This window comes from Haplochromis burtoni, unplaced genomic scaffold (assembly GCF_018398535.1).
Source record: "Haplochromis burtoni strain Fernald_Lab_line unplaced genomic scaffold, NCSU_Asbu1 Contig_7, whole genome shotgun sequence".
Classification (NCBI taxonomy): Eukaryota; Metazoa; Chordata; class Actinopteri; order Cichliformes; family Cichlidae; genus Haplochromis; species Haplochromis burtoni.
Genome location: NW_024582368.1, coordinates 383030 through 391981, shown reverse-complemented (window position 1 = coordinate 391981; position 8952 = coordinate 383030).

Sequence of the window (8952 nt, the reverse complement as noted above, 5' to 3'; positions counted from 1 at the left end):
GGGCTTTTTACTACAGCATGGAGAAATGTCCCCTTTCCCTTTTAAGGGCTGCTGAAAGATGTATAGTGCTACAGCATCATGATGAATCCCCTCTGCGGTGGATAGAACACTTCTCATATCATTAAGCTTTAGTAATGGTCCCAGTGCTGTGCCCCTCCTGGCAGGGTTGCCTGGCATTTACTCCTCTCTGGCTAACAGGCCCGCTTGCTACCTACAGATTCTCATGGCTTTCCTGCAACCTTTATGCTCCTTCAGGTGTGTCTGATAATGTTTGTTTCCTAAAATAACTCCTAGTGAGTTGCAAGCTCCTCTGTGTGTTCATGTCAATTGATTATTATTACCACAGAAAAGTTACTTTAACAATATGCGCTTCTGTAACCAAACTGTGCAAACATAACACAAAATGCACTAGTTATCAACTTTTGTGTCATAGTGAGCAGGGTGTCGTTTAATGATAATTATCTTTTTAAATGAACAATGTATGATAACTTATATATAAAGTTTTGTGATTTGCAAGAGAGAAACTTTGATTGATTGATAAACAGCTGCTGCGATATCATGACATTTAGTCCCCTGTTGGCTCCAAAGCAATGAATCCTTAACATGCAGAATGAAACTTTGCACCATATTCTTTTTATTTCTCTTGACTCTGTTCATGTCTTTAGGTTTTTAAATGCAAACTTTCAGTTTAAAAGTGATTTCACTAGTAATATTTTGTCTATTTACGAAACAGAGCTACAGCGAGTTCTTACATACTGGCTGGCCTTAGTCTTTAGTCTTTATTATATTAGGAAGATAGTTTCATTTCAAACCCTCCATGTTTAAATCTCATGTGAAAATATGAAAATGGATGCTGAAATATAAACACCTATAAATACATCCATTACCCTAATGTGAACTTAACCCCTATCTGGCCAAGACTTTGCACTAAAATTTAATGGTTTATGTTATAGGGACAAAAGGGATGCAAGTCCCCACAATGTCACTGTGTGAGGACATTTATGGGCAGTGAAGTTACACACACACACACATGGACACACACACACACAGAGTACATGTTTGATGGACTTTTTGTGAAATTGTTTAAAAATGCTTGCACAATCAAGAGCTGGTTCATTTGTATCATGTATGCTTCCTAACTGTCCTCATAGAGTGTGATATATTACTGAAAAACACAACTTCAAGCTGAACTGCAACTTTAAAGTTGATACCCCCCCCCCCCACCCCCACCCCAAAAAAACGTGTTATTTGCAGTTGAGCAGCGTATCCCTTGCTGTTTGCGTCCCTACTGCTTTTTTCGACTCATTTGATTTTCTGTGTGGATGGGCTTCAGCTCTGATCTTTGAACCTGTGCACAGAGACTCCACTGTGCGTCAGCCTCCAGGGTGCATGTGTTACAGCATGCACTGGTGCAACTACACTTACGTCTCTCCCCAGCCCTCTCTTGCACTCTCACACACCAACACATACTCACATGCTGGGATATAGGTTTCGCCGGGGTCCTTCATAGATCAGCCTCCCCTGACAGCTCTCTTAAATGTCCTTGGCAGCCCCCCAACCCTCAGCCCTCGTTCCCTCTCTGTTCCTGCACCTTTTCCTCTTCGACCAGGCTTCTGATGGATGCTGCCATACTTCTCTGCCTCTCTCCTCTGGAATGCTCCCATAACCACTGGGCCCTGTAATGCAAGACACAATCTGTATATATCCCATTAAGTGTCACTTTGTGAATGAACCTGTTTCTTCACACTCGGTTCACCTGATAGAATGAGATGCACGGGATGGAGGCTGAAAGTTGACCAGCTCCTTTAAAGCAAGAGCTCTGACTTTAGAGGAGCTGGTCTCCGATCACAAACGTCGCTGTTACCATAGCTAGTATTCCCATTGTTAATTGTCCTATAAAAGGGAGGTTAGATGCTGATACTTATTTATAGGCTTTGCTCCTTTAGCTCTGGCCCTACTCTGTCAATATTCCTTTCCCTTAAGCAACAACTCATCTCCAGCACATAGATGTCCTCAGAGCGGTGAAGAATTGTACTCAAAATGCAATGTTTGTTTTCCCTTCACCCTCTGCAGTCCCCAACTAATTTTTTTTAACATCATGAGGTTTTATACACACTCGCTGCTTTGCTATCAATCATATTTCTAATTTAATGTATGAATATGTGATTTATGTTGCCCAGGCAGAGGATATAAATCTGTTTTCCAAGGGGTGGAGTGGGGCGGGGAGGGGGACAGGAGCGCTGATGTTCCCTTATTGATTGGCTGGCTTAATAGTGTTTGTTCTTTATAGCTGATCTCAGGAAATAAAGAAAATAAATAGTTGAGAATGAGTTCAGTCACTGTGATGCTCACGGGGGTGTGAGAGAGATGGAGTATGGAGGAAGGAACAGGAACGGAAAGAAGGAAACAGCAGGGAAATGGGATGAAAAAAACAGCTGATGGGTCAAATCATAAACCAACGATAAATATGGAATGTCAGTCATATCCTTATTGCTAAACCGGTGGTGGTGAAACTGTTCATCTAAACAGAGAGAACTCATTAAGAGTATTAACTTGCAACTTTTCAGTCCTTTAGTCTAACTGTGAAATCAGGGCACAAAATCACATAATGTTTTCGTCACTTTTTTCACGAGGCTGGGTCAGAACCAGAGGTTAGGACAGCTGTAGAGGAAAAGTTTGCTTCGAGGTATCTCTGTCCTTTGCATGGTCAAAATGCTAACTTTTATTGACACCTCGTCACAGTGTCATGAGTGACAGAACATGATGTTTTTCTTTGCAAACCCAGAAGCCACATGGTTAGATGTCAGTCTTGAGTCATAGCTTTTCTGTTAACGCAAAGTGTCAGGCCATTATTGGCTCTGAGACTGTTTTACAATTCTCTAAGGATTTGTCAAATTGATTTGAAAACCAAACTGTGGTAACTGCCCGGCACCAGGCTCTTTGGAGGAGTGATGAATTAAATTTGTCTTGACATGTCACATTAGGAGGAAGGAAGGAAATTACTCTTTTAGGCAGAAGTACTTGACCACGTTACATAAATACGCTAAAGTCATAATCACATAAGCACGAGTTTATGCTCTTATCTACATTCTTTAATTTTCATATAGATCTTATATCAGCTCCTCGTCTCCAACATTTAATCATAAACAATGGAAGAAAAACGGCAAAAAGACTTCGGCTTCTTCCAACTTAACTGAAGGGAGGAGATGAGAGCATAAATCAAGCCCATTAGCCCTCAGGTCTCTTGGTGACAGTTCCCGCCCTATGGCTGATGTAAACCAAACTTACTGTTTGGAGATGAAGAAGCCTGTCATGCAGCTGCGGCCACCTCAGCCCCTGTCACCCTCCCTTGGAGATGCTCAAGCATTAATAGCAAATCGATTGTAGTTGAGAGACAGGAGAAAGTAAGGAAAAAAAACGTGGCGTTCATGTCCGGTGGAGGGATGTGCATATAGGAAAATATTAGAACAAAGCCTGGAAACATTTCGGATATCCTTGCCAGTCTCTGCAGCTATATATCACTTGGTGAGGACAAATAGCAGTAGGTGGTGATGACACCAAAGGACAGAAAGACACAATTGCACCTTTTAACCCTTTTGTGTTACGAAGAACATAACTCAAAAATGCGCATCATTACTGCACCTTTCTGTTAAACGGACTCTCTTGTGCTGCAGCAGATTTCATTCATTGGTGCTCAAGAGCTTGATTGTCAACTTTGTTGTTTTGTTGTTTACCAGCCGATGGATTGCTATGTGACCAAAGTCTCCCCGTCTACAAGCTTCCCGCAGTGACCTGATGATAGGAGTAATGGGGGCTCTTTCATCTCATTATGCCTAATAGTGTATTGATTTCAGTCTGGGAGAAATGACTACATCATCTCCTTAGTTAGCCCAAGTAGATACAACACACAAAATCTTTTTTAATCCCTTTTAACCGTAATCTCAGCAGAAACCACCAATAACTAGTATCTCACGGATATTTTGCTGAATATAAAAACTGGTATTTGAGGGCTTAATGTTTTGTATTGGAGTGTACTGTACATGCCATGTGCTCTGTGATCTGAAGGTGTAAAAGCACTGTAAGCGTCCTTGCTGCCGTTGCTGCCAGCCTTAGTCAACACACTATCCCTCCTCGTGTGTTTCTGTCGCTGTCTCCTCAGTGGGGTAATCAGCCATTCTCCTGCAAGGTAATTCCTGCTCAGGAGTGCATGTGGCCGACACTGCGGAAATTCATTTTTTGGTTTAATTTCAGGCCTATTGATCGCGGAGCGCTTTAAGACTGCATGACATCCATAATCACAACAATGGTATGACAGCGCAGATAAATAATGTGGCAAAGGCAGAGAGAGCAGGAGGGATGAAAGGGAAGCTGAATTGAAAAAAAGGGAGGAGAGCCAGGATCCATCTCTTACTGTATTCTGTATTAATTACCAAACTCCAGCCTATTACACCCTCCCAAACCCAACCTAGTCACTTGATTGATCTCCTCTCAGAGGCCATAAATTAGTTTTCTTCCCAAACTTATCTGAAATCTGTTTGTTTAAGCATCCATTAAAGGATAGAAGCCAGTGCTCTACAGTAATTACCACAGCTACTGTAATATCTACAATTATTATGATTAGTGGAGCAGAATTAAGTTACTGCTAAAGAAACCACAAGGGGCTAAAGTCATGGAATAATTATGAGGTTTTGCATAGAGTAAAGCTGTAGAGTGCAGGCTGGAGCGATGTAGCTGAAATGAATATCCGTTGATAGAGCCCACAGTGGATGCTTACTGAAAAGCAAAACATTTTTTAAATTATTTTGTGGGCTTTTTTTTCCTCCCTTCATTAAACAGGGCAGCATAGATGGAAATATCACGCAACACAGGTCCTCAGCTGGATTCAAACATTGCATGGTGGTGCAACTATCTAGTATGCACTGTAACCACAGAATGCCCCGGAAAGCAGAAATGATCGCGCCAATCGTTTCAACTGTAAACTTGTGTTTGTTCTGGCGGAGCGTATTGACACTACTACTGGCTATTTGATTTAAAATTAGATGCTTCCACACCATTTTGCACCTTTTATGAGATATTTGTGGAAATATGCACGCTTTCCCGTCAAGCTGCTGAATCATTTTCTCCTCAGTAACTATAAACGGCCATTTCAGAGACAGCAGGGGCCAGTGCGGTCGGTGTTTGAGTGGGCAGGAATTTCGAGAGAGTCAAGAGAGCTGGTTTAAGCTGGCAGCAGAGGCCAAAGCAGGTCTTTCACCTCAACTAACATACTGTAACTTTACCAAAAGGCTGCCTCATTTCAAATGCAGCTTTAACCCCACATTCTATGTATTGTACAATGAGATGTGATAAATTGAAGTCCGAATTGTGACCTTTAGCAGTGTACATGTAGTTAAATGATAGTGGTGTCTAGTAAACAGTGGTTCCAGTGACGCAGCAGTGCATAAAGTGTGGCTCTTTTGGTTATTGGACTCTGAAGAGGGTTGACAGCACCAGCTCATAAAATGTCTCAAGTCAAAAAGGCGATAAGGATGCAGGGTTAATGCGGCTTGGCACACAGTTTTATTTGTGCGGAGGAGGAGAAATCCTGCTCTTCTCCCCCCTCCGAAGAGGCTTACAGCAAAGTGGATACTGTTGCAGGACGGGAAGCAGCGGAGGATGCCCAGCGAAACAGAGCAAGCAGGCGTGAGAACGAGGAACTGACCGTTTTTATTGTGGCCATATCAGACACACTTTGCAGGAGTCATCAAAATGACAATGCTGTAGTGTCACCTTTCTTACAAAAGATACAAGCTAATCAACTAGTCCTCTGGATTTTTTTTATTTTAATTTTGTAATGTTTCATCTGGTATAATGAAAAACAACACTGCATGTTATTGCATGAAGATTTTGCATATAGGCCTACATTTGGTGGTAATGAACTTGTAATTTGCGGTTGTAACAGAAAAAAACACTTTGCGTAACCTATTGAAGTTAACTGAAGTTAGCAGGTGTTCATTGACAGATCAAGTTAATCTAAGTGCCTTCCCCTTCCCACTTGGAAAGAGCAACTTCTCACATACTCTACTACTGAAGTATGGACCATCCAAAAACTAAATTAAGTGCTTGTTTTTCAAATGGAAAATTCAAGTGAATGGCCATGTTTTCTCAAGGTCTTTTTCACACATACAAGGCTGTTGCAATGTTTGTATAGCTGACATGCTGAAGTTTAAAATGAGCATCGGAGTGGGGAAGAAAGGCCGTTTAAGTGACTTTGAGCATTGCATGGTTGTTGGTGCAAGACACGTTTGTGTGAGGATTTCAGAAACTGATGAGCTACTGGGATTTTTCCAAACAACCATCTCTAGGGTGTACAAATGATGATCTGGAAAAGAGAAAATATCCAGTGAGCTGCAGTTCTGTAGGCGAAAATGGCTTGTTGACGTCAGAGGTTAGAGGAGAATGGCTAAACTGCTTTAAGCTGATAGGAAGACAACAGTAACTCAAATAAAGCATTCCGAGATGCTTTTTTTCTTACCTTGATGCAGCCAAGGTATGCAGAAGAGCAGGAGCACAGATGGGATACACCAACTGAAGATCACACTGGATGCCCCTCCTGACAGCCAAGAACAGGTATCTGATGGTTTGCATTGGTGGACACAAAATCGGACAACGTGTAGATAAATTAGAAAAAGTTGGTGTTGGCTGTACTCAAACGACCCCCATAGCCACCAGATTTCAATCTAATAGAACACCTCTGGGATGTGTTGGAACAGGAGATTCACATCATGGATGTAAGCAACTGTGTGATGCTATCATGTCAATATGGACCAAACTCTCTGAGGAATGTTTCCAGCACCTTATTGAATCTGTGCTAAGAACAATTAAGCCAACCGTACATTAACAGGATGCATCTAATAACTGCATGGTGAGGTTATACCTTTGACGGCTTGGTAATGTAACAGTTACAGGCAGTAAGGTTTTAGAGCAAATTGCTGATCACAAGAGGATTTTCAGCCATGTTGCATGTAGTCACTGTAAAAATCTCCTCACTTGCTTCCATTATCCTGAGCCCCTGGATTTCTCTGCTGCTAAACATGCATACACAATGAGACACGGCTTGGCAACAAAACTATTTCTTGTTGGTGTTAGGGATGAGCACCACTGGGAGTGAATTGTACTGCCAGGCTCCACACCACTGATCAACTAAAGCTATTTGTATGTGAATCAACAACACCGCTGTCTTTTTATTAGGGAGGGCCAGTGACCCTATCATGGACACGACCTGTTAAGAGAAGCAGCCTTTTCTTATCTGCATGCCCTTGGAGTATGCGCCTATTGATATGCCACCTTGACTCTATCTTCATGCCAAGATGCTTCCAATTATGCGAGCCGCTGGAGTGAGGCAGAGCGTGGGTTTCTGTACGATGAAAACTAGTCCATGGGTAATGTGATTGTGCTGCTCTTCCCCATAGGTATGGTTTCTGCACACGGAGGGGGGATTAAAATGAACAGCCATTTCTCCCATTTCTCACCATTTTTCCCCCCACAACCTCATGACCCTATAAGCTAGACTGATCTATCTAGTTAAATAGTAAATGGCTTATCACGGGGGTTTGAGCTCTGCTACAGCTATCGATTAGATTTAGCAGTCAATTTTTAAATCATATGTGGGGATTTTTGCTGTGATATAACCTCCTGGCTGTCAGTTCTTCTGTAGACAGCCCAACGTCACCATACAGGCTGACTTAGGTGACCACAGGGCAGCCCAATCATTGACGGGAGGCTGTCACTATGCTGAAGTAATAGGATCTATATTGGACAGCCACTGGGAAAGTGAGAGATGAATAGGGAATATGTGCAGTAACTGTACATAGTCGGTTGAAGTTGCCTAATCTAACAAACTGTTGGTGTCAAACATTATTCTTTTCTTTTATTATTTTCCTGTCAGGATTCCAGAAATAGTTCTCTCCATATGCTGTTATCTCGGTTTGGACTTTGCTGTTCGATACACTGTGCACAAGAAAATGATCTGCACAGTGATTTAGCTCTCAAATCTTTCTCCTGTTTTTGCCATATTCAATTTATTTGGTATCCCAGAAGAGGGCAGCACTTCTTTACCAAACTTGCAACTTCTTGCTTATATAGTATTCTAGTACTTAAAGCTATACTGCGCAATTTAATGAGAAACACGCGAGCAGAGATCATAATCTTGATACTTTTCACACACAAAAAAAAGACTAGAAGAAGGTGCTGCTCATTTACTGCATGCTTCTCGTGCCTTTAATCTAAGCTCTGCTACTTCCTCATTTTCAAAGTGATTCAGACTAAAACACAGCTTGTCACATGCACTGTGATTTATGAAGAAAGCGTAAGACAATTTCAAGCAGACTTTAGTCACTTCAAATTGCACTGCCCTTTTCTGCTCTGTCTTTCTGCCACTCCTCCTCTTCTCCCTTTCTATCTCAACTAGCCTCACTTTTTTCATTTCCCCCCTTCTCCTTCTTTGCTCCTGCTCCACCCTGTAATCAGGCCGGTTCATGGCTCTCATTTGGAGTGGTATATATAGCCGTAATTGTCAGGGTGCAGTACTGAGACTGGGCAGAGCATGTGTACTCTCTCACAGGGCTGTTTTGCAGTAAATCTCTTAGGGGAGAAGAGAGGTCCAAGCTGGGGAGGGAAGGGGTTGGGGTAGTGAACGTGCTAAATAACATGCACATGTGTGAAGACAAATTCAGTTCAACAAAATGCTCAGACAATGCAGAACTGGATGAAATTCTCAAAGCAGCTAAGCAGAGGCACTCTACTTAATCTGCCCCTGTAAGTCATTATGTATCACTGCCTATTCATTTCCTCTCTCAACGAGCCTTACGTGGAAAATGAGCGGTGTCTTGCGATATGCTTTTCTCTACAATTATGCAAATGTGTTCATTATTTAGCAAGGCGTCTCATTGTCAGTAAACGTTAACAATTCCA